Raw genomic sequence first — 23,897 nt, 5'->3', positions numbered from 1 at the left:
ACTAGTGCGTGTTCTAGCAACTTGTATAGAATTTTTATTTGTAGATTGATGCTTTTAGAAGTTTAGAAGTTCTATTTAGAATTATTTTTTGTATATGAAAAATAAAAACGGAATGATGATATATTTGCTGAAAAGTGTCTGGTTAAGTACGACCCACTTTTATTTTAGAGTAAATAGTACTGTATTTCGATGTTACGTGCTTTGAGGATTACGAAGGCTACATTAAACAATATTTTACATACAAAGTGATAAAAGTAATACTCATTTTATAATCCATATTCTATGAATTTGCTACGTGTCAATAATAAAAATTACAATAACGTGACAAGTAGGTTAATAAAATGTTGGGGTATCGAATTATCAAACAAGGGACATTTTCACAGAAATATCTTTTTTATTTGAAAATTGAATTCAGTAACGAATTTTTATACTTTCTGTAACCTCGTATTCTATAATTGCATTTATTACTTTCAACTCCGAGATTGAAGAAAATTTCTCTAAATCCGTTTCGTTCAAACTTTCATAGAATCTTTTTATTACTATTAAATATTTCAGAAAGGATTTTTAGGAAAGACTCATGGAAGAATAAAACAATATTCAATTTGGTACGCAACAATTACGAAACGTATCTACACGAAATGATATACATTAGAGAAATCTGCAGAATCAAGTTGCAATTACGATTAAGTTAAAAGCAAATAAACTACACATTCTCGTGAATCGTGTCATTCGATATCGAAACGTCGAGGTTCGTGCAATATCTACCGACAATTCTCTCCTATTTACTGTCCTTCCGTTTCTATTTCCTCCATATTCCGACACTCGTTAACTATTTAAACATGGCTCGTTTATAATTTATTTCTATTTCGCCTGGACCCGCTTCGAACAACAAGGTTAATCCGTTAAATGAAGAACTAGAGTGCAAGAGAGAGGAAAAAGAGAAAACAGAATTGCAGGGAAAGATGAATGTGGTCACAAGGAGGGAAGATGTAAAACGAATGGAAGATCAAGAGGGATAACGAAGGTTCAAGGAAATTAACTAAGAAACGGAAACGGAATCGTCGATGTCATGCTGTTTGACCAGCGCGCAGCGCAAGGTTGAGGATGGGAGAGGACACGACGGAAATTATTATTAAATTTCCGAGTCACAGTCAATTCTCATTTGCGCACTTGTGCGCGATGCTTTGTCAAACACTCGCTTAATTCGTGCCGCAAATTAAAGGCAAATACATCGCAACGATTTTTGCAACTAATCATTCTGTCGATCTCGTTCGTTTTCGTTCGCTTCATCTACCTCGTGCCCTTCCGTCTGTTGTTCCGACCGCCGAAACGACCGCCTCTTTGATCGAGCACGCCTTTGTCGCTTATTTTAAAACGTTGCCTGTCTCTTAGCGCTGTCGTTCCTTTTTCAACTCTCTTCTATCTTCCCTCTGCTACCATTCCCTTTTACCAGGCTCGCTCTCGCGTTTCCACTGCAAACCTTTCTCGGTACGTTTCTTGCGCGTTTGCAACGCGCGCTACTACTCCCGCTACCGATCTCCGCGTTCCGATTTCGTGTATTCGCGAGACAGAAGGTGAAAGAAGAGCGAAGGGGGTCGGTTTGAAACAGAAAATGGAAGATTTCATACGCGAGGACTAAAGAAACGGAGCGCGAGCCGGGAAAACGAAGCATCTAAAAGGGAATCGGACATCGAAAAGGCCTACAAAGAGGAAAAAGCACGAAAGGAGAAGACGTGGGGGGAGTTGGAAGGGGAACGCGGAGCCGGACAATGCAGTCATCGCTTGAAAACTGGGCCAGAGACAATAAACCGGGGATCCGGATGAAGCAACCTCTTTTTCTTTTCGTTATCCGTCTTTTTAACGAAAACTGAACTCATATCAACTGTACCGGCCCGCTTGTAAATAGATTGCCCTTGAATTCTTTGGAATCCGGATGCCGGATTTTAAAGTAAATGTAGGAACAAGTAAGGAAGAACACGATAAACGGAAAAATGTAGATATATTGTAGAATCCGTACAATTTGGAGAGTAATTCAGCTTTGAAATCGAATCAACCGTGAGATTTGCGATTGAAGTTACCGTACAATTGAAATTTCACAAAGAATTCAAGCTTTCATCAAAGAACTTGCACATTATTTCTATCAATTTAAAGTCACATTCCAGTTAAAGAGAATAACAAGCACCGTCCATACATAATACCGTAACGTGGAAATTTTGACAAGTGGAGAGTATTCCCGAAAAGTTGTAAACGCTGCAAGTTCTAGCATCGGAAAGGCAGTAAAAGGTTCGACGAATTCGCGATGATATTGTTCTCATGGAAGTACCCGTGAAACGAGCGATTCAAGCGTTTGCGATTCGGCGAACATACGAAGATTCTTTCGGCAGTTTGCAATGATTATAACAGCTCGCGCCCCCGCAGACATTGCGAAAATACGGAGGATTTCTCTCGGCGTAGCTGAAAAGTATGGCCAACTTCGATGTTCTTGCCGGAGCCATAAAGTTTCCACGGTATCCTCGAAACTGGCCGTAATGGCCGCCCCAACTGTCATTCCTTGGTAGTTCGGGATGTCACCGGGATATAGAGAAACTAATGTAATGTAAGTTATTTGCCGGAGTAGATTACGATCGGATGAAGCAAAAAGGATAGGGAAGTTTCCTTCCTGCCGGACCTCGGACTTCCATAAAGAACTCAAATAGAAGATTGAAAAATGATATTTCTTAACTTCTGTAGAGGAAACGCAGTTTTTATGCCTCTACTTCTAATTGCATGCTGGAAGTTGAGTTTACGGATATTTGAAAATATAAAAATTTGTGATATCTATCGAATAAATTTGTGAAATAATAACTGGAATAACAAAGACCTTAAATTTTCTATAATATTGTAATATTATGCATTATAATTCCATAGACACGAAAGGAACCTAACTTATTCCATTGAAATGACAAAACTAGGCAATCTGTTTAAACAGTGATGTAATAACTCCATCGATTAAAAGCAACGATATGCCCGAGGTGCACTGATGACGCGCAAAAAACCTGTGCCACGTGAGAACTATATTACTGGGAGCGAGCTGCAAGTTTCATTTCGCGTCGTACGTCACGTCCGTCAAGATACAATTCGTTACGTTCGCGGACCACGAACGACCGTCATAAATTACCGTAACTCGCGGAGAACGCGAATTTATTATATCTACCGGCAGATAGGCTCGGTCAGTTATTATGCGAACTGACCGATTGCCTTTAATATTCGCGCCAGCTGCGCGCCTGTTCGCCGTTCGTTTTCCACCATCGGTGTTCCTCGTCATCAAGATGTATAGGCGATAAAAATGAACTCGGCTCGTTTCGATTCGAGTCGCGTTATTATTTTCAACGTTCGTATATCCCTGTAACGTGTACGTGAGTATGTACGTATATTATACATATATACATACTTATATATTATATTATAATCTGACATCGTAGCAAGTGATATAATTAGCCATTAATTTATATAGATTAAAAATGTAATTTATTATTTTATGCAAATTAAAAGTTCGTTAAATTCGTATACTGTTACTACAAATAGACTAAAGCATTTGAGCATTTACAAGCGATAGCGTATATATATACAAATACGTATTCTAGCGTCTCGCGTTGGAATCAGAACGAATTTTCATTCTTTCGAGCAGCGCGAAGTTTCGCGGTTGACAAGAGGTTCCCGTAATTTCTCCCGATTGAAAGGCTCACGAGTAACGAGGGGAAAAAACGGGGAGGAAAAGCGTCGCGTAATCCGGTTTTATCATTTAGCAGCGCGAGCTAGAATTTTACTCAAACTCGAGGTTCGACTGCGTTGCGAGGTAAAGTGCGCCGGATATGCGCCATATTCCCCTGGTCAGATTCGTTTTTTTTTTTTATTTTAGTTCGTACGTTCGTCACACCGAGGATAGAAAAACGGGAATGATAAAATTTAGCACCCGCGTCGCCTGTCTTGAAGAACCAACTTTTTCCACGCCTCTGTTACGTCTGAAAATTTCACACGAAATGTTGTAAATTCTGCGACGATTTGATTTAGAGCTCGTGTGCTCCCGATTCCCCTTTCGTAATTGTTTTTTCAGTTTATAATTTCCTTCTTTTTCGATGAAATAATCAATTAAGGGATTTTTCATTTGTTTTATGAATTTCTTATTATAATTAAATATAAGCAGTGTGTGTATAACCAGACCTTGCCAAATGCGTTTCCATAAGCTCTTTAATGCCTTTTCGAACGACTCGACCAGAATATAAATTATGAAATCAGCAGGAGAGGTTAATTGGGAAATTAACTGCGATTACCGGTTCACACGGCTATTTATATTCACGCTTTCAAATGTCAGCCTTTATCAGAGGAGATTAAAGCGTAAGCGGGTCATTCTGATTAGAACAAAACATCCCGTTGCGACTGCTCAACGTTCCTCTGCGGTCGTGCGTAATTATTACCGAATAGAGTGACATCTAGCTCTCCTATATGCATTTTCCACCGTGTGAGTTACGTGGCTTTTGTATTGTTCGTCCAAACTTTCATCCCAACTGTAACACTATTACAGAGTATAAAAAAAAGAAAAATGGGACAATAGAACTAGATGATAAAAAACATAAATATAACATAAATAAAACATATAGTAAAGGAAAAAGCTAGAAAAAAATTAGAAAAATAAATAGGGAAGCAAGGTGACAGGGTTGAACGAAAACGCGATACGATATCGATAGCACGATTTATTCCGCGCTGCAGTACCCGGGAGTGTACGCTCTCGTCTATTTCGATTTTTTCGCGCGCAGCCGGCGTACTGGTGGCAAGGGAATTTTTAATAACAACGCTTGTCAGAAATCTTCTCGACAACGTCACCGGCATTCGGCGCCAGCCAATATCGCCTGGTCCAAGCCAGCTTGAACGTTTTAGCAGCCGGCATCTGCCGACAAGATGAACTCTCTTTTTACGAAGGAAAAGGCAGGCGGGGACAGGTCGAGGACCAACCATATCCGGTCAAGGGAAATCGAATTAAGGACAGAGAAAACGAGATATGGCTCGTATGTAATCCGGCTTTATTAAGAAATAAAAACCGCCAAGGCCACTATTCGTCTCTTTCCGATTCTTTTAACGTATTTATCATGTAAATGCGGGGTCTCGTGCGGAGTGAAAGAAGGGAAGAGCGAGGTTTATTAGTTCAATGATATTTCAACGGAGATTAGCCTGGATGGACATTGCGAGAGGGCAGCGAGAAGCGCTTTGCATGCGCTGGCGCGCGGATTTTAATTAACCATTTTTAGAATAAGCAGGTATTAAAACAGCGGGATTTACGCGACGTTCCGTCGTTTCTTGTTTTCAATGATGTTGCATCGTGTAATCCACTTGGAAGCATTGTTGATTGTCCGTTTTGGAAAACCAGAATCGCGATTCACAGTATCTTTGCCCTTAAACTGTTGCTGGTAATTGAAGTTTTGTGTGGGATTTAGGATTGTGAAGATAATTTGCAGTGTGTGAAAAAATGAATTTTTCAGTTTAACTCTCTCTAGTTTTTACTCTTGCTTTATTCATACATTCAATAAAAACGGACATTCAGATACAGATATAAAAGTGGTAGAAGTAACGCGTTTATTTCATATTTAAAAACATGTGAAGATCATAAGCGAACAGTATTTTAGAAATTATATTTTCTATCCTCTTCAAAAATATTAATGTTTATAATAATAAGAATGTCACTCATTTTTTAAGTGGTATCGAAATAAAAAAAGTGAAGAAGGATACTTATAATCTTTTTTCAGGTTAAAACAGCTTGTCACTGTGACGCGAATAGTATTAATAAACTGAAAGTTCGTGAATAATTGTAATAATAATCCCGGATAATAACTTCTCAGCTAATGATTTTGCTACGTTATAACTTGGATGTATGAGCACGTTATATTTCCATTGTACCAAGCCTGTCAGAAAATCTAAATGAAATGTATGTGTGTCTAAATAAAATGGACCAGCAGACACAAATCTGCGATTTCATTAATCGTGCGAAAAAGACAAGGAAACTCTCGCGCGGAAACGTATTCTTGACAGCGGATGAGAAATGCGAGTTGCGCCCAGGCAATTTAATAAATTTCAACGGTGAATTGCGTTGCGTAATATATATTCTCTTTTTCAACAATTTCCCTTCTAACAATATTTGTGAATCCAAAACACAGTGAAAACACGTTGCTGCAATAACACGCGAGTCTACATTACCTCGATTGTAGCTTGTAAAGTAAATAACCAGAAGCGAGAATTATTATGGCGTTATATTTAATTACCTCTTTGTCATAAAATACCTAGCACATGTAAACTCTCAACATCGGCATTTTAAACAGAGTCAAGTATTTGTTACTAATTGAATAAAATTTCTAAAATTTCTGAATACTTTTAAACCAGCACGATTTGCTATGCCAGTTCTTTCTCTGCATCAAATTAAAAAAATATCCAGATGAAATAATGATCACAGAGTTTTCACAGCAATAAGTGTACGCACGATCGTTCGTCGCTCTAAAACGTCTGCTCGGTGATATATTCTCATATTTGCTCGGACGTTTCGTTGCTGCTCGTAGCAACATACAAGGATCAATGAATTTGGGGAAATAGACGAATTAAATTGAAACAACTGCGACAGAGAAATAACACAGATTTATTTGTACACGCAAGTACTGGTACACAACATGACTAGATGCAAAGGAAAAAGGGAAGAATAAAAGAAACAAAGGCGAATCGCGGCTGAGTGACAAATTACCGAGACTTGGCTGCGAGGGTGTTATATCCCAAACATGTTGTAAATAAAAAGAAATTTTTCAAATAGAAACAAGTCAAAGATGTAACGCGTCGATTGGCAAACGATCAACATTCGTTCACGCTGCTGCTTTTTTAAACTAATAGCTCATTCGTGGCATTTATAAATATTTATAGATAAATGTATTTCATGAAAAATTAATAATAATACATAATTATGCGAATGCGCGAATACACGAAATGAAAGTTTTGATCAATCGAAAATCAATTGAATAAGACCATCGTGGATATCCAATTGAGGTATCCAATTTTAGAAAATTTGTTATATTATGTTTTATGGAAACTGAAAGAAGCAAATCCGCAAGCTTTCTGAAAGCAGTGAAAAATTAAAATTCTTTTCTGCTTTAACGACTCTATTTCTCCGATTTTGAGAGGAATTTCTTCTTAGCAATATCTGTTCTCCCATCGGCAATGTAAAAATAAACCGCAAATGGGCTGAGAGTCCACAAAGCCGATCGAAAGCCCAAACAGCTCTGTTAGATCTAAAGGCCAAAATCGTTTCAATTTTAAAGAGTATATACAAACCGAAATGTTTCACATTTTATTGCTCTCTTATGGGACCTATAAAATCTTTCAACAGTAAATTCGAATTTCCATTTGATTTGAACGGAACGTAAGCAAACATTTTGCGGGATATATTATCCGATCGACGATTCAATGATTAAAACGTTCACTGAGACACGTTTCGAAGATCGTAATATAAAATCAACGATACCCACCGATTGCTCGGAGAAATCGTCACGGCCAGGTCCTCGGATTAAAGTTTGATTAAAAGTTATCCTCAAAGTAACGATTGATTCGTAGTTACCACCTCCCTCTCTTTTACTGACAAATAAAGCAATCATTCGTGAGGAGCAATGAAAAGCGTTGATTTCGTGGCATTCATAAAGTTGGCTTCCACTTACGGGATTTCGAAATCTCGAATTCCCAGGATTCTTTTCCTTACTTCTTGCTTTCCACTTCACTCTTTATTCTAGTCTTCGCGTCGGCTTAATGAAACCCCTAATATTCCTCGGTGCCCACCCTTGCTGTTGCGCCACCCCTACTCGTTTTCTTCTTTCTTACTCTTATCCGGATTTCTGCATCGATTTCGCTCCTACGTGGCTTTTAAAGCGACTGTTACAAGTTACTATTTAATGTTGTGCCCGTTTTATTTTAATAACCTCTCTCTATCTCTAGGTTTTTCTATTTTCCTTGTTAGATAAAAGCGATCGCTTATGTCAATTCAGTGAAGAAAAGTAAATTGAAAGAGGACTGTAAAAAATGAAATAACGTGGAAACTTTATGAGTTTAAGATTTAAGGGAAACATTACAGGTGATTCAGTATGATGTCGTCAGTTTTCATATCGATAGTTTTCTCAGATAACTCGAGGGTAATAATTTAAAAGGAGGCAGACAATTTTCTTATAGTCTCCTTTCGACCTCGTTCGCGTAACGATATTAAGAATTTCACAGGGTTCTGAAATTTATCAGATCGATCGTAAATCAAGTTAGGCATAGACGTTTTTTAATTTCCTAAAAAAGAATCTACCGCTTGCAAGCATATCGAACAATGAACAGCGATATGTACCACGTGTTTATGGAGTATAATAGTATGTTTAATGTAATATACAACTGTAGCGGCACAAGGTCATTGTTACGTAGCGGGACCTGCAACACGCGCTAGTAACATCAATAAACACACTGTTAAATTAATACGCCGAATAGTCCTTTCGCACCCTTCACGTTGTACACCTTAGAACGTACAAATGCCAGTTCGTATTTACATCCAGGTAAGGAAACTTATATCGTATTACAGTTTATGATACCATTTTGGTTTTAGAACGAAAAACGAAACTGAACTGAACTGAGAACTGAAAAATTACGTATATTTTTGTTTAAAAATTTTATACGCGTAAAAACTAAAACATTTAACCTTTCATATGACGTTTCAGTTTTTTCATAGGCTCCGGTTATTAATGTTTAAAAACATCGTAGAAAGCAATTTCATGTTCTGTTTAAAACAACTTCCTGCCACTTTACTCCGAGAAGCTGAACAGACTTTCATAGGTCGCACATATAAAATAGCTATAAAAAATTAGGAGTAGGAAAATCGAGAAAGAATGTTTAATAGAAATTTTTGAATTGATGTTAAGGGAAATAAATTCAAATTTCACAAAAATTGACCTTTCGTCATTGTAGTCATTAAAAATTGCTTTTCATATTTAACAATTTTTTAATCCTTTTTCTAATTGGACGACTCTCTTAACAAATATCCCGTATGGAATCAATATCAAGACTAAAAGCTAAAATAATCTTCAAATCCAAGTGAATCTACACAGTAAGCTCATTTTCTATCATCCTCTCTACCCTCCTCTGTTCACGCGAAAACGTATTACAGACTCTGTCGGTCGAACCGTCTTTCGACGTGTTCAGGACGCTTCATAAATATGCATCGAACCGCGAGAAAAGCGAAAAAGGAAGCCAGTGACGAGAGGAACAGCATCGAATTGATTTCCCTCGGCGTGTGAATAACTTAAGCAACAGTTATTCCTTGCGGTCCATCCGGCGAATCTCCGTAGGCAAATAATGGTGTCTCGGTATCGATTTTACTAACGTTAGAATCCCACAGATAACTTGTCAAGGGGTAAGCCAGTACTATTCCGGAAACGATCCCGAGTATTCGTGGAACTCTACGACAGGACTGCCAGGGCGTAACAGAGGCAACAGAGGCAAGGAGAGACAGAGCAACGGGCTTTCTCTGCTGGCGGCCAGCGCCACGACAACAACGATGACAAGGAAGGACGAGAACGATGAACGAACGGGACGATGAGGAGGGACGAACAGTGACAAAACAATTAAGCAACTCATAACTGCCTTGCACAAGCGCCCCCTGGACACCGTTCTCTCTGTCCGTAGTTGCGTCAAAGTGTCACGGACAACGAGGTCCAGCAGACCGAACTGAAATTGCAGCTTACGAGAGAGTGTGTTGGGCATAATATCTCTTCACGAACTCGCGAGACCCCTCGCGGAAGAACCATCGCCCATCTGAATCGTCAACTTGTCGAATAGTTGCGACAGATTTTGCGGCGAACTGCCTCTGCTAGCAAAGATCAATTATGGTAAAATGGCGGATGAATTTGTATGTGGAGAAATTGCATTGATGGCGTAAGCTTTTCCTAATCGAATTGATTAGTTGTATTCGAAGTTATTTAAACGTATAAACTACAACCGAAAAGATTGGAGAATATGAAAAGACAGAAAGTTCAAATATTGAAGTGATGCGCCCAACTGAATGATACAAAAGGCTACACGCAACAGGATTGCTTTCGAAACTCTAAGTAATAAGAAATTGCAAGAAGAAAGTATCGCCATGGAAGAAAATATTTTTTACTTGCAATATTTTACTTTTACCAAACAGTTTAAAGATATCAATCTGTTGGTACTGCAAGTGGAATTCCAAAAAGGAATCATCCGCGCCGACTACACAGAATAAGAGCGTGACAATAGTAAAACGAAGAAAGAAACAGGACTCAATTTGCCTTTACTTTGTTCGCGCCTCGCAGGATGTTCGAACATTCTGTGCGAGCGGAACGAAGGAATTTGACAAAGTTAAATCGAAGTGAAAGCGGGAAGTCCCGTTCGCGTAGGAAAGAGTAGGACAGTTAGAAGAAAGAAAGAGAAAGAGTATGACTAGCTTGGAGAAATTACCGCAAGCGTTTCGTTCCCTCTTTTTCTCGTCCTTCCTTTCCCTTTCTTGGTCCTTTTCATGCATGGACCGCTGCTCGGCTGGCACGTCAATGCTTTCAGGCGATAAAGTGCTTTTCTTTACGAAACCACCATCCGTCGCACAAGCGCGGCCAATCAGGCGACAATGGCTCGTAAATTCGAGCCAATCAGGAGGGAAGCCGAGACGTGACCGCGGCAACGGTGTGATATTGCTTATGAATTATTTAAGCGGCCAGAATAACAATGTCCTTTCTCCCCCTCTTCTTACTCCGATGTCTCTTTCCTCTCTTTCTATTTTTCTTTCCCGTTACGCGTATTTCTATTTCATTTTATTCGGCTTCACTTCTATAGACGTTTCAAGAAATTACCGCACAAATTGTTCGTGTATCATTTTCCATTTTGATGTGTTCCGGGTCACTTTCATTTTCGGCCAGATTAAAGATAGGCCACGCGCCACATTAATTTATGAAAATCTCCCGGAATCTTCGACAACATTTGCAACGTCTTATCGGCTTAAGTGTTTCCAATAACACGGCTACGAACAAGAAAACGAACTATGCAATTACTTGGAAGGCTTCGACTTCGATAATCGACAACACACTTCCGAGTTCCCAGCGTAGTGCCGGACCACCGGCTGATTCCGAAGTCCCTAACTACTTACTTCGTGGGAACCTGTACACGCTGTTCGATTTCTGCTTCGATCATTGCGCCTCGTCCGTAATGGAACGCTCTTCGAGAGTATACGTTGCAAAATTGATTCCCGTGCACTGTTTTTTTTTTTCAGGTTCTCTATGATTATATTTTGTTTTCATAAATATACTGGGGATTACGTGGAAAGAATTCTATTGATGTCGGCACGAGACACGCATTCCAAATTCATTGGCCTTCGTAGCAAAAACATGTTTTTTCGAAACTGCGGAAAAATTCCCAAAGTGGCAAAATGCCACAAGAATACACGATAGGCTCACAGTGGAAGCGAAAAACAACATACGTATTTCTAATCATTTTATTATAAATTTCCAAACGCGCATATTTTTCTGCTGAAACGTGACTTTACCCTTACATTTCTCACAAGCTCAAGTACGTTCCATATTTCCTCGAAGCTTCTCGAACAGCCAAGTATCTCCTTACTTCAAAAACTTGCGACGTCTACCAATCAAATCGCAATCAAGTAAGACAACCTGCCAGCAAAAACCGACTTCGTGAAACTAACTCTTCGATATCACACTCTTCCCGATTCCCAGCTTATCTTTTTCCTATTTCCATTCTGTCGAGGGGTGGTACATCAGCGTCCGAAACAAAGAGTCTCCCTTATCTCCGGACCACGACGATACTTGATTTATTATGAAACGCAGTCGCTTTCCTCGTTGGAGGGGTGGCGCGCCTTTCGTCGCGTGTCCAAAATGGGCACTCGAGGAGAGAAGAAAAAAAGCTCGTTTCTTCGGAGTGACAGATTTCCCTGAACGAGTTTTTGAACGAACCTCGTTGACGAAAACCGTACCTCTTTTTCTAAAGGCTGTCTCCCACCCCTAGCACTCATGCGCAAAACGGGATAGATAAGACCCCACGTATTCCCGTAGGGGTACTGCGGAGTAGGAGGCATGGTATCGTGGGACGAAAATAGAGGCGTGCCATGGGACAGAACGGGACGAAGATTCTTGTGTGTACCGCACCAGAGAGTGGAGTTTTACGCGTGTTTAATCTGGAAATGGATCGCTCGAGAATGTGGCTCTATGAGGCGAGTTGAAGGGACTGAGAGTTAGCGAAAGCATGAGGGACGTGGCGGCGGAGGAGACGGAGGCGAGCGAGAGGGTTGGTTTTGCAGAAGAGGAGGAAAGCAGTGTGTGCCAGTCAGTGACGCGTTCTGTCTCCTCGTCGTTATCCTTTTTTCCACTTGTATCGTAAAAACTGACCAGACCGGCTCTCTATGTACTTTTTATGCTATGCTTCCGCCGAATATACGCCGCTGAAAGGAACAATGTGGTTTAATTGTTCCCTTCCATTTCATTTCCGATACAATTACGTTGGTTATTTTTATCAAGCTCGTGCGAATCCTGCATCCGGTCTCTTTTTACTGGGAGATGGAATTTTTTATGAATCGATACCCCAGTTTGTTTTAATGCAAATGGAGGAGGACATGTTCTATACTTGAATTATATAGAGAGGTGTTAACGAAGAACGCAGGGTAACTAGTTTCTTGCCGTGCAACGGATGAAGATGCTCAGAGGACGAAAATATAAATTTAGTTTTTCTCGTAGAGTTAGCTGTTCCAACGGAATGAAAGAGCAAAGAGGAAGAACCGTTTGTGAATTATAGCAAGGGAAAACGCCAGCTACCGAGTGTGCTTTTAAAGGCTCGTGTGTGAAACCGAAACGTGATACCGCTTTCCCACCCGTCTGCTTTGAATGGACCAGCACACGCGTCTTGATTTTTTCTCACGCGACTAATTTACCCCTTTGTTTTCCCAAAGCCCCGTTGCTTTCATGCATCGTCGCTTTTATAGAACTACCTAAGGCGAACATTTCACTAAAAAGGAAAAACTAACATAATAATAATAGCGTTAATGTTTTCGCTATAATAGTTTTTAAACTGAAAGTATTTTTGATATCAAAGCTGTTGTTATGGAAAAAAATACTTTTCAAATAGCTAAGTAAAATTTAAAAGAGTATATATATATATACACCTTTTGCAATGAAAATTCGTAGTTAAAAATTTTATTATACCATACTTATCAAAGTAAGTGTAGAATATTCAAAGAAGTTAACAACACGCGCGAACAATGGACAAAATCAGAGGGAAGACAGAAGGATAGAACTTTATATCCTCTAGAGTGTCCAAGATTTCGATATCATTTTCTTCAGATTTTTCAACGTGAAATACAGCTAAGTTATCTATTTTGGCAGCAATTTTCTCGAAGCGGGTAACATAAATCGCGGGAGGGAAAGCTAATTTAGCGGATAAAATGTGACCGGTCTCGAAATAAAGCCGTGGGTCGCGTCGATATATCGCAGCGCGCACACCCGGCCGCAGGCGGCTTATATATCATACTAATTATTTATATTTCATGCACCGGTAGGCCAGGTACCTGCTGCCTACAACGTGTACACGGTATTTTACACTCATGATACGTCGTCATATACTATGCGCAGCGTGCAAACTCTATCCACTCGCTCGTGGTCCAGCGACGTGCGTCATGAAAATATCGTCAAACTTCTGGTCGTCCAAATCACCTAGCGTATTATTCCAGCGCCAAGCTTAAATTTTACCACCGCTCGTTGAATCATTGGTCATTAATAACGGTGACGTGTTATTTAGTCAGTTAGATTATCGCTTATCTAGTTATGATTTTTATTTATGCAGTGCATAAAAATAAAAGGTTAGTCGACAGCTTGACGTTTATACCGCTGCAATTCACTGTTTCTCTCCCTCGATCATTTCACACGATTTAACGTATTCATGACTGTTGTTGTTAAATGTTTTCCTTCTCTGTTCTGTTCAGTATGATCATATTAACAGGACAGTGTAATAGGGTAGATAGATAGCCTTTTCGTAGATTCCGTTCGTAGATCACATCGTAGATACATGAATTTATCTGTATTTGTTTGAATTATTACTATTTGTTAACTAGTAACGTCAATACCTTTTACGCGTACCAAAATTATTGATTGCGTGCAAACATATAAATTTTTATCTGTGTATTGCTTATCAAATTTTAATAATCTCAAATAAAATTGATACAATTGAAACAATTTTAATTTGTGAATGACTTTCGCGCTTCGTTCCAATCAATGACGATCGAAAACAATTTAAATAATTAAGATTATATGTTAATATCCGCACCAAAAACTTGGATAATTCAGTTGGATGAGTAATTAATCGAATCGCAAAAAGCACTGATGGCTATTAAATTTTATAGAGACAACGTTCGATCGAGATGCTGTCGAAGGGAGATGCATTCGTCGACAGATATTTCGAAGAAAAGCGAAAGTTTCATCGTAAAATATTTAAGTCTCTGTCTCGATGTGATTTATAACTAAGGGTAACTTTTCCTGGGGCGTTTCTCATTTCGGCTGCTCAACTGACAGTGACAGTTTACTACTTGACAAGGAAAGGAATTGGTCGGAAAAGTTCCTGTTGATGTTACGCGCTATTAAGGGGATCGTGTTTCCTCGATGGCGGATATCAGAGGGAATGGTATCAAGACCACCCGGGAAGATTCGTCGCTTTATTTTATGTCAGTTACCAGATATCACCGAAAATCCTCCCTGCGTTGACTTACTCCCGTGAAACATTGTCGATCATTTCTTCTCCCTTTATAATTATTGGAAATTTTTCCATTCAAACGAGTAATCAGGAACATTACGTTTCTTCGGGCATTTCTATTTTGTCGAAATTGCGATCGAAATTTCACGACTCGTATCTCGGGAATTCAGGTTGAAGAAAAGGCAAAAATAAGAAAACCGTGTGTTCTATACAGTATATCTGTAATAACTAAGTTACTGCGTCTAGAACAATTTAAATATCTAGATGCATTGCGACATTTAGTATAACACGTGGGAAATTACAAACTCCAACATATTCACGTTTAGAAATAAAAAGAAGTAACTTCTAACTCAAGACTAATCCGTAATGTTGCAGTTACTTATGATTCAACGATACCGATTGAGGATGAAATCTGAATGAAAAAGTTACATTACATCATTTAATCAGAAAATAATAATGCTGGATGTTATTATCCTCCTTTGCAAATAGTTCATTTAAACAACACAGTGAATAGTAATTGTTTTAGCTTAGTGAAAGTTCTTCTATCAACCAATACAAGTTGTTGCTAATCAACATACAACTTTTAATCGACAATAACATTTCTTACATCATATTTCCTTGTTTAAATGATTAAGCAAAAATCATTAGCTCTCACGCAATTTCATTCGCTTTTTCAAGGATTTTCGAATTTTCGGCGCATAAACTCTCAAAATCACGAAAACCGGTTGGTTAAATCGTAATCAGAAATCTTCATACAATGTTTGTCGGATTCGGTGGGATGTAAATATTCATGCGCCAATATTTTGGCGGAATTTTTAGCGCATTAGGGAAAAATGATTTACACGGTCGACTAATGGAAGCCACGCTAGCTGAAATTGTAATTTCACATCGTTCGTTACGCGGAGAATGCATGCATCGCGGTAGCCATGAGAACACGAATGTCGTCGCTATCGCGATGAAAAATTCTACGCCCGCGTTGCCCGTTCGATATCAGTAAATAGAAAGATAAATCATCGGGGTGGAATTCGGCGCAACGATGACACCTTGGGAAGAGATAACCCGCCGAGAGCTTATAAACGGTTATAAAACGCGACGCCTCTTGATTTAGTCGGCCGTCCTTCGTATGCATCCTCAGCATTCTAAAGAAAATGTCCCGTTATATACATATGTATATCTGCATTTACCGTATCTGCACGGAGTTTCTATCGTAAAAATGCCACGCATGCGAAAGAGCGAAGGCAAAAAATGTAAAAACGAGGAAGGAAAAACGAAACGGACAAACGAAAACGCAACAACGAGTTTCAAGTTGGATGTAAATGAGACTTCTCGAACAAACTGATGCTTAACAATTAGAGTAAATCATATGGCCAAGCGGCGATCCTGTACCTTCTAACTGCACGTATGCATGCCAATTTTTCCGTAATTTCATTCCGCAACTAGCGAGATACCGCCCGTCCTAGTTTTGACTTGTTTTCGTTGTGATTACAGCGACCGTACAATGCTGGCCGCGAAATGCGCGGAGGGAACGAATTAAACCGCGCTAGCAACAGATGCTAGGGATCTTCTGTTTCGCAGTTTAATTCGCGGCCGTGATAAGCGGAAGTTGCTCGAAAGGCCGGGAAATGTATCTTCGGGATTCGCTGCGGGGTATTAACGAGATCATTCTGCAATGAATGTATCGTTCAACGATAAATTGTTACAAGATTTTCAGAGCGGTTTGCTAAAAGAGAGCTGTTATTATCGTTGTTGTTGTTTTTTGTTTGTTAAAAGATTAAAAGTTTACAGGATAGGCATGAAACTGATTATTATAGCAGAGTTTTAATTACACCTCGCGTGTTCAAGATCAGATTATTATAACACAAATGTTGATCACATTCGTTTCGTATATTCGGAAATTCTTGTATTCCGCAACAAAAAACAATCTCGAACTCCTGACGTAAATGTAACGATGGATTTCCACGCTCGGTCGGCGATTAAATCACTTGTCTGATTAAAAGGAAAAAAACAAGGCGGGATTCATCGGCGGAGCGTTCTCGGTCGCGTGTAGCGACAATTTTTCCACGGAATTCCTCTTTCGCTCAGCGAAAAACAGAAATACACAGGACACCGTGAAGAGCTGGGAGGGACGGAGAAGACAAAAACTTAAGAACTACCAACCGTAAAGGGACTGGAGAGCAAAAACGAGAAAGAGAGCACACGGGAGAAAGCGAGAAAGAGCGACGCGCGGTGGAAAGTTTGAAATCGAGAACGAAGAAAAAAATGCAAGTGAGAAAGCCTTTGGATAGAAGATGCGCATGCACGATGACGTTGATAGGTTGCAGAGGAAGGGATGATGGGTGGTGCGGGGTGAGACGGCCGAAAGGGGGAGGGTGGTAAGGCAGACGGTTTGTATTTCAAATTTAAAAGCATTCGACAATGGACGCTTCTCGTATTGTTGACTCACTCGACGAAGGAGAGAGGAAAGAAGAAAGAAACGCGTAGAAGTGTACGCTAGAACGTGGAAGAGGAAGCAGATAGGGTTAGGATGGGGGTAAAGAGGGAGGGATAGAAGAGAAACGGAGGTTCAAGGGGGAAAAGAAGAATCAGGGGTGGCTAGAGTTTTGTAAAGGACTGCAGACAATTTCCGCAGGGCTTAGTGGCTTCAGGCTCTCCAAATAAATTATTCCGTGGATGAGCGACGCTGCTTATTTTTCACCATTTTCCGAGCCACTAGCAATGGATGCTCAAAGTGTACGTAAAGGGTTTAAGGAATATCAGGCGCAAGAAGAAACACGCTCGAACGAAAACGTGAAACACCATTCTTCTTTTCTCGTTCATCCGGCGAGAATAGTCACCGGTTGAATACCCACGATGGTAATAAAATCACGATACGTTTCTGGACTTTGTCCAGATTGCGCGGTCAATTGCGAAATCAACTTCTCTATGATGTCGATTCGAACGAAAATTATTCGACGGTATTCACTAAGAAAACTGCTAACTCCTAGCAAGAAACTTTTTGCTTTCCAATTTTCGACCGTCTTTAGCTTCTGTAGCTCACCAGAATTATATAAAATCCTCTTGTTAGATTATTTCTCAGCAAATGAAAATGTTAAAAACATCAATATGAGAGCTTTCATTATTTAAAACACCAAAAATAATTTTTCAAAATTCCCACGAGGATAAAAGCGGCAAATTACAACATCCAATTCTTCGCAAAGTCTCCGAACAAGCTAATTTCAAATCGTCAAGCGCGGTAACAAGAGTCGCACATACTCGATGGGTGAAACTCGACGAGAACTGATCGAGAGTACTTTCGACCGTAGTCACGTATGTTACATATACATCACCTATCGATCTCGCTTTTTCCTTCGTTTCTTCATGATGCTCTCTTTTGGAGCACGGCCGTTACGTGAAAAGTGAGTCAAAAGGGTTAATCCTACATTCTTCTTGCGCTAGTAGCTACACCATTTATTCGTGAAACTAGAGAAGAGGAAGCGGGAGAAGGATCACCTTGTAAATGGTGTATCTCTGAAATACTTCCACTCAGAATATCCAGGGATGCGGGCTATACAAACATTTCTAAAGTGCTTTGACAATTTCGTTGCCGCCCTTTTTCATTTTCATCTTCGTGATCAACCCACACGCGTTTTATTACTTCAATCAAATCGTTTACGAAATAGCGGCGTAAATTTTTATATTTTTAATACTATCATTTGAAATGTATTATATTAAATTTAACGTTACGTTGGTGATAAATATGTATTAAGGGAAGTAGCAAAAAGTGCTTCATATCATGCTAACACGTTTCCCTTGAATTTCGAATAAAAATCTTTTCGCTACAATATTCTTTAGAACAGAATTTGAGCTGGAACGTATCGTAAACGTAAAAATCTGGTCAAGAGAGAATATCGACAGCCCTTTTGAAGTGTCACGTTCTCAGAAATCGACGGTATTCACGCGCATCAGATCGAAAATTCAAGCGACAGGGGTCTATGCAGCTAGCCCATCGAGAAGACCGATTCAGAATGTTACGCAGTATTTTAGTAAAATTCCTATTCCCTCGAGAAATTTCTTATATCGTTGAATCTATAAAAAAGTTCGCAAACAGCACCACAAAGATTATATGGAGGAAAGATTAATTTAAAAAATAATCTACATTTTCCCACTAAACGATAACGAGTAATATTTTCTACACGAAATAAATACCCGCGCTGATTCTAACTACCGGTAATTTCACTGAGAAACATTTCATCGAGGCACAATTTTTGCACGGTACGCGGAATATAATGTAGCCAATAATCACGTCCCGCGTTGAGTATCGCGAGACATGAAAAGAGCATGACACGTGACATTGTGCGCAACACGACGAGACAAGTTCATTCGTGACACTCTACACGTGTCGTCACACTTCTACACACACGATATACGGCCCTGGTTTCCCTTCCTCGAACCTCGTTTCGGAGTAACAAATATAATTGCACGGCAACACGTATCGTCACGTATATCACGAAATATTCGCATCACGAGACAAAACCCAAAGGTGGCTGCAAAGCGGGAACGACTTTTTATCCCACAATATTCGTTTGCGCAACGTGTATCAACACAAACCGATATCCGAACCAAGAAAACTGTGCATTACCGAGAGACTTCCGTGACAGTGCAATTTCTCGAGTTCAACCTTTTACATGGTTTCTACGTCGACCCGAACACGACATTCTATTTCATTCCATTTCTTCCAATTCTACCATGTAAAATACGCTTTCTTTCTTACTAAGCCACGATTCTATAGAAATGTATTAACATAGTTACGTTACTGATTACGAAAACGTGAGAACTACTGCAAAATTCCGAGCAAGTTATGCAGGTAGTTTATACAGGGTTACTGGTAACTGGTGGTACAAGCGGAAAGGGGATGATTCTACGCGAAAAAAGAAGTCGAAAATATAGAATAAAAATTTCTTTTTTTAATTTTTTTTAAATTTTTTTTTTAATTTTTCCACCGAGACAACGATCTACAGTGAGATCCGTTATAACGTACCGCACGCGTACCGAGCGAAAATTCAAAGTCGATTTTCTCGAAAACAAAGCCTCAAACGAAAAATTCGAAGCACCCATTGAAAAATAAAAAATTCGCGAAACCTACTAGAAAATAAATAAAACAGAATGTTCTGCACACAAGATAAATAACCAAAAAAGAAAACAGTATCATCGATAAATAAAAAAAAAATTAGGTCGAATCGTTTTCGTGTACTATCACATCCTCTCACGTACGCAGCTATGATTGATTTAACTATTGCTGATTCACGTGGCGTGATTAAACAGAAAGCAAACGAGGCTGCACGATTACGGCACGTGCGATCCATATATTTTTTAATCAGGATCCAGAACCGATTAAGCGCAATCTAACGACCATTTTGACCAAGCGTAGGTACCACGGTGCGGGTGCTTACGCGGCAGCTTGCGAAATCATTGTCTCGCGGGACAAATAGAGAGGAACGGCGAGCATCGATTCGCAAAATCGCTCTTGCGTGCGTTCCCGGTGATTTTCAATAATATTAAACGTCCTGTTCGTCTGCTGCTGACACGCATCCCTAAAATCGCACGACAAAAATGCCTCCCTTCGTTCCTGTCGCTGTGTCGTCTTCTGCTCGTCCGTGATAATTCGATGGATCATCGTTTATCATTCGGTGCCCATTGAATCGCTTTAATTCGGCAAACTGCACGAAATAGCGGTGGAAATGGCTTGAATGTAACGCGCCAGTTTTTCGAGGGGATATTGATAGGGTATTTCGAATTTTGTGGAGAAGAGGAGAAGTTTGTCGAAGCGATTAATTTCTGATATTTATCGAGGTATTACGGTGTTGTGAGATCTTGGAATAATGTATAATATAAATAAGCAGCCAAGTTTTATGATATATATTTGTTTGTTACTTCTTTTATAGTTAAAGATACATAGATGTACAAGCTCCTAAAATTTTTCACTAGATCGTGGTGTTCAAGTGAACATTTATATTCCTCTCAGATGCGAATGAAGAGAATAAGAAATAACTTGGAAGGAACAGAATGACGTTGTAACAAAGAAAACCCCTTTTCACCAGTCAATTCAATCAATAATCACATATCGCCATTCTCACAACTCAAACTAATTGTTTGCTCATTTATAGACTAGTAAAAGAAACTGGTCTGAGAAACGCAAGATTTCATTCTTTTTATTAATCCAATGTGCAAATTGCCTGGTTTCAACGAATCTACGTATTTTCCCGTATCGTCGTCGAATGCACAGACACTTCATCACTTTCATAATTCAGAAAGAGGTCGGGAAGTAGCGCCGGGGCGAAGATAATAAGAAATGAACGGGGAAAGTGTCCTCGAGTGAAATATAAAACGGATGAAAGTCAGCAAAGTAGGTAGTCGTGAACGGTATATGTATAGTCAGGTCTGGCGCGCGCGATCGAGCCCTCGACAAGGCCGCGCGACGAATTTCATCCGGCGGATGCGTCGACACGCTGCCAGGCAGGCGGGGGGATCCCGTGATGGAAGCGTCGTCGCGACTTCCGGTCCACGCCCCCCGAACAGTTCTGCCCTATCTCAGCTTTGTTTCGTTTATTTTCTCTCGCGCACAACGCGAGCCAAGGACCTCTTCAGAATTACACGAGAGCGTTCATTAACGCGACCAGAGAAGAACGATCCGCTAATTAATGTTACGAAGCTTGTCAGTGGACGAGAGCGACGCGCACTCTCGACCATTTCTCTCTTCTTTGCTCCTTGTTTCGTCTTGCCCGCGAAGAATGACAAGCGGGAAAGGAAGGAGAGGAAAAGCAAGAGATGAAAGAGATGGCAAATCGATGGGACGAGAATAGAGACAAGTTTATGATTTGCGTTTAAGATTATTGTTTTAATGTTTAGGAAGATTTAGTCGAATGGGAAATTAACGAAGAATCATTTTATCGGTCATGTTCGTTGCTCTATTTATCAGTTGAATGGTACAAGGCTTGAACAATGTATTGATAGCTTATATTGACAATTCGAGGAACCAGTCGTTTCTTATCTACATTTATACGAGGTAAAAATACACAGGTGATTCTTTGTGCAAAAATAAATCAAAAGAATAAAATAGCGTGTACCGTATTTCCTTAAACGTTATCAGGTACGAAGAAATAGAAAGAGAGAACTACTATTGCTTTCCTTTCTCATTTTTTCAATTAAACGGTAACAATCTGATCCAGCTAGATGAGATTCCAGTTAAAAACTACCTTAATTAAAAAGACGATATACATTGTGTGTACGTTATACATTTTACTCAAGCAAGTCTCTTTACATCTCAGCCTCGATTTCCAGCTTGAGCTACGTAGGAAAACCGCAAGAAAGAAACAGACAAAACAGATACGACAGGAGATAAAGACAGTGGGATGAGGTGGGGAAGAAGGGACGACGGAAACCTTAATAGGATGCGGCAGAGTCGGTCTCGTGCACGTCGCTATCTCGTTCCTCGTGTACTATCGAGGAGGTGTTAGACACCGGCACAGTGCGCTCGCAATTTGCATTAGGCGAGCGAATTACACGAAATTTATGTGAGTCTGGATATACCTCGGGTAGAGGAACGCAGCCGCGCGCTACGGTTAATACGTATTCGGAGTACTTACGGAAGCGGCCGCACGGTCGTCGTACTTATGCTCCTGTGGACAGCTAATGTCCGCAACTATTTCTCTCTGTCTGCCCTCCTCCTCTATTCCCTTTAGCCGCCTTACGATATTATTCCCAGCTACGTATTGTCTCCTCAGAACCGGCCACGACAGAAACGTATTTGCCAAACGGTGACACGTCGTGGCGTGGAACGATTAATCTCTGCCAAAAGCATCGTTCCGGTCAATGCGGCGGCGCAACGGCGCGTGCCGTTCCCTGATTCGCCGCTGGTAATTGTCTAAGCGCGCGTGAAACGAGCCACTGAAAGTTTCACCCTGTGGAAAACGCCCTCTCGCATTTCCTTTCGTGCCCGCCGTTCACCCGAATTATCAACGAATTCACGAAATTCGTATGATTCGTCAATCTTGCTGGTTCACTTCGCCACAATGAATTTCCAGAATCGGTTATCGGGCTGCCGAGTACTTCCATATTGTGAGAAAGCGATAGGTAATCGAAAGCTTTAAGTATACGAATCCAAGAATATTTTTGTTAAATAAATTTATGCAGTATAATTTTCACACGGTGAAAATAGAATTTCGGTTTTAATCAGGATAGAATTGTGAACGTCGATTGGAGTATTATAACTGGTGAATGTATTATGCATAATTGCGTGTCTTTATGAATTTACTGGGCATTAATACCTATAATTTACACGGTTCTGTTCAGATTATTATTAAATTATGACAGTGGGCAATATGAACAAATTATTTGAAATATTGAATTACTATAAAATATAAATTAGATAATTTTACTTGATTAGTTTATAAAATCTAATTTAATTTAATCACGTGAGTTGCAGTCTTTCATAATTTAACACGCAAAATTTAAAACTCGGAATTACTTCTACATCAAACATAAATTCACAGAAATAAAATATAATAATCATCTAATTCGTACTTTCCTAAATATGGCTTTGTAGTGCCTGAAAATTCTCCTTTTATATTTCATGATTTTTCAACAAGACATCAATTAAATTTGCTTGCTAAATATATACATTTCCCACCTAGCGTCTCCGCGTTCTCTGGAACGTAGTTCCAATAACCAATCAATTTCTTGCGCCATCAGACGGAGACAAATGCCGACCGCAGGAATCCAGACACGGGCAATATTTATCTATCAGCGAGATCAATTAACCCAGTCCGTACTGTATCAATTATCTTGATCAAGAACTCGGCGATAGTTAATTGCTTTCGCGACACACATTCGATCGCGACGCTCTCGTGCAAACCGATATTTTTCGTGTCTTCGTGTAACGAACGATCGATGCGTCTTCGTTTGACCAACCGTGTCTCTCGTGTTGACTCTCATTACCTTTTTTTCTGTCTTACAACATCGCGAATGGATGCCATTGACTTTAAGTGGTCATTACGTACGGTGAACTAACGATCCTGTAATTAGTGCGTTATGGAATGCCACCATGAAAACGTGGCCAGCTTCTTCCTACAACG

General features: G+C 39.8%; 1 protein-coding gene across 6 annotated transcripts in view; it reads right to left on the bottom strand.

The window, feature by feature from the left end:
- The window catches only part of LOC117215078 (RNA-binding protein Musashi homolog Rbp6), a 761,999-nt gene that overhangs the window by 274,495 nt on the left and 463,607 nt on the right, over positions 1-23,897 (bottom strand). The window lies entirely within an intron of this gene.

The sequence above is a fragment of the Bombus bifarius genome, unplaced genomic scaffold, assembly GCF_011952205.1.
Source record: "Bombus bifarius isolate JDL3187 unplaced genomic scaffold, Bbif_JDL3187 scf7180000009343, whole genome shotgun sequence".
NCBI classification, from domain to species: Eukaryota; Metazoa; Arthropoda; class Insecta; order Hymenoptera; family Apidae; genus Bombus; species Bombus bifarius.
This window is presented reverse-complemented; position numbering and strand designations above follow the sequence as displayed.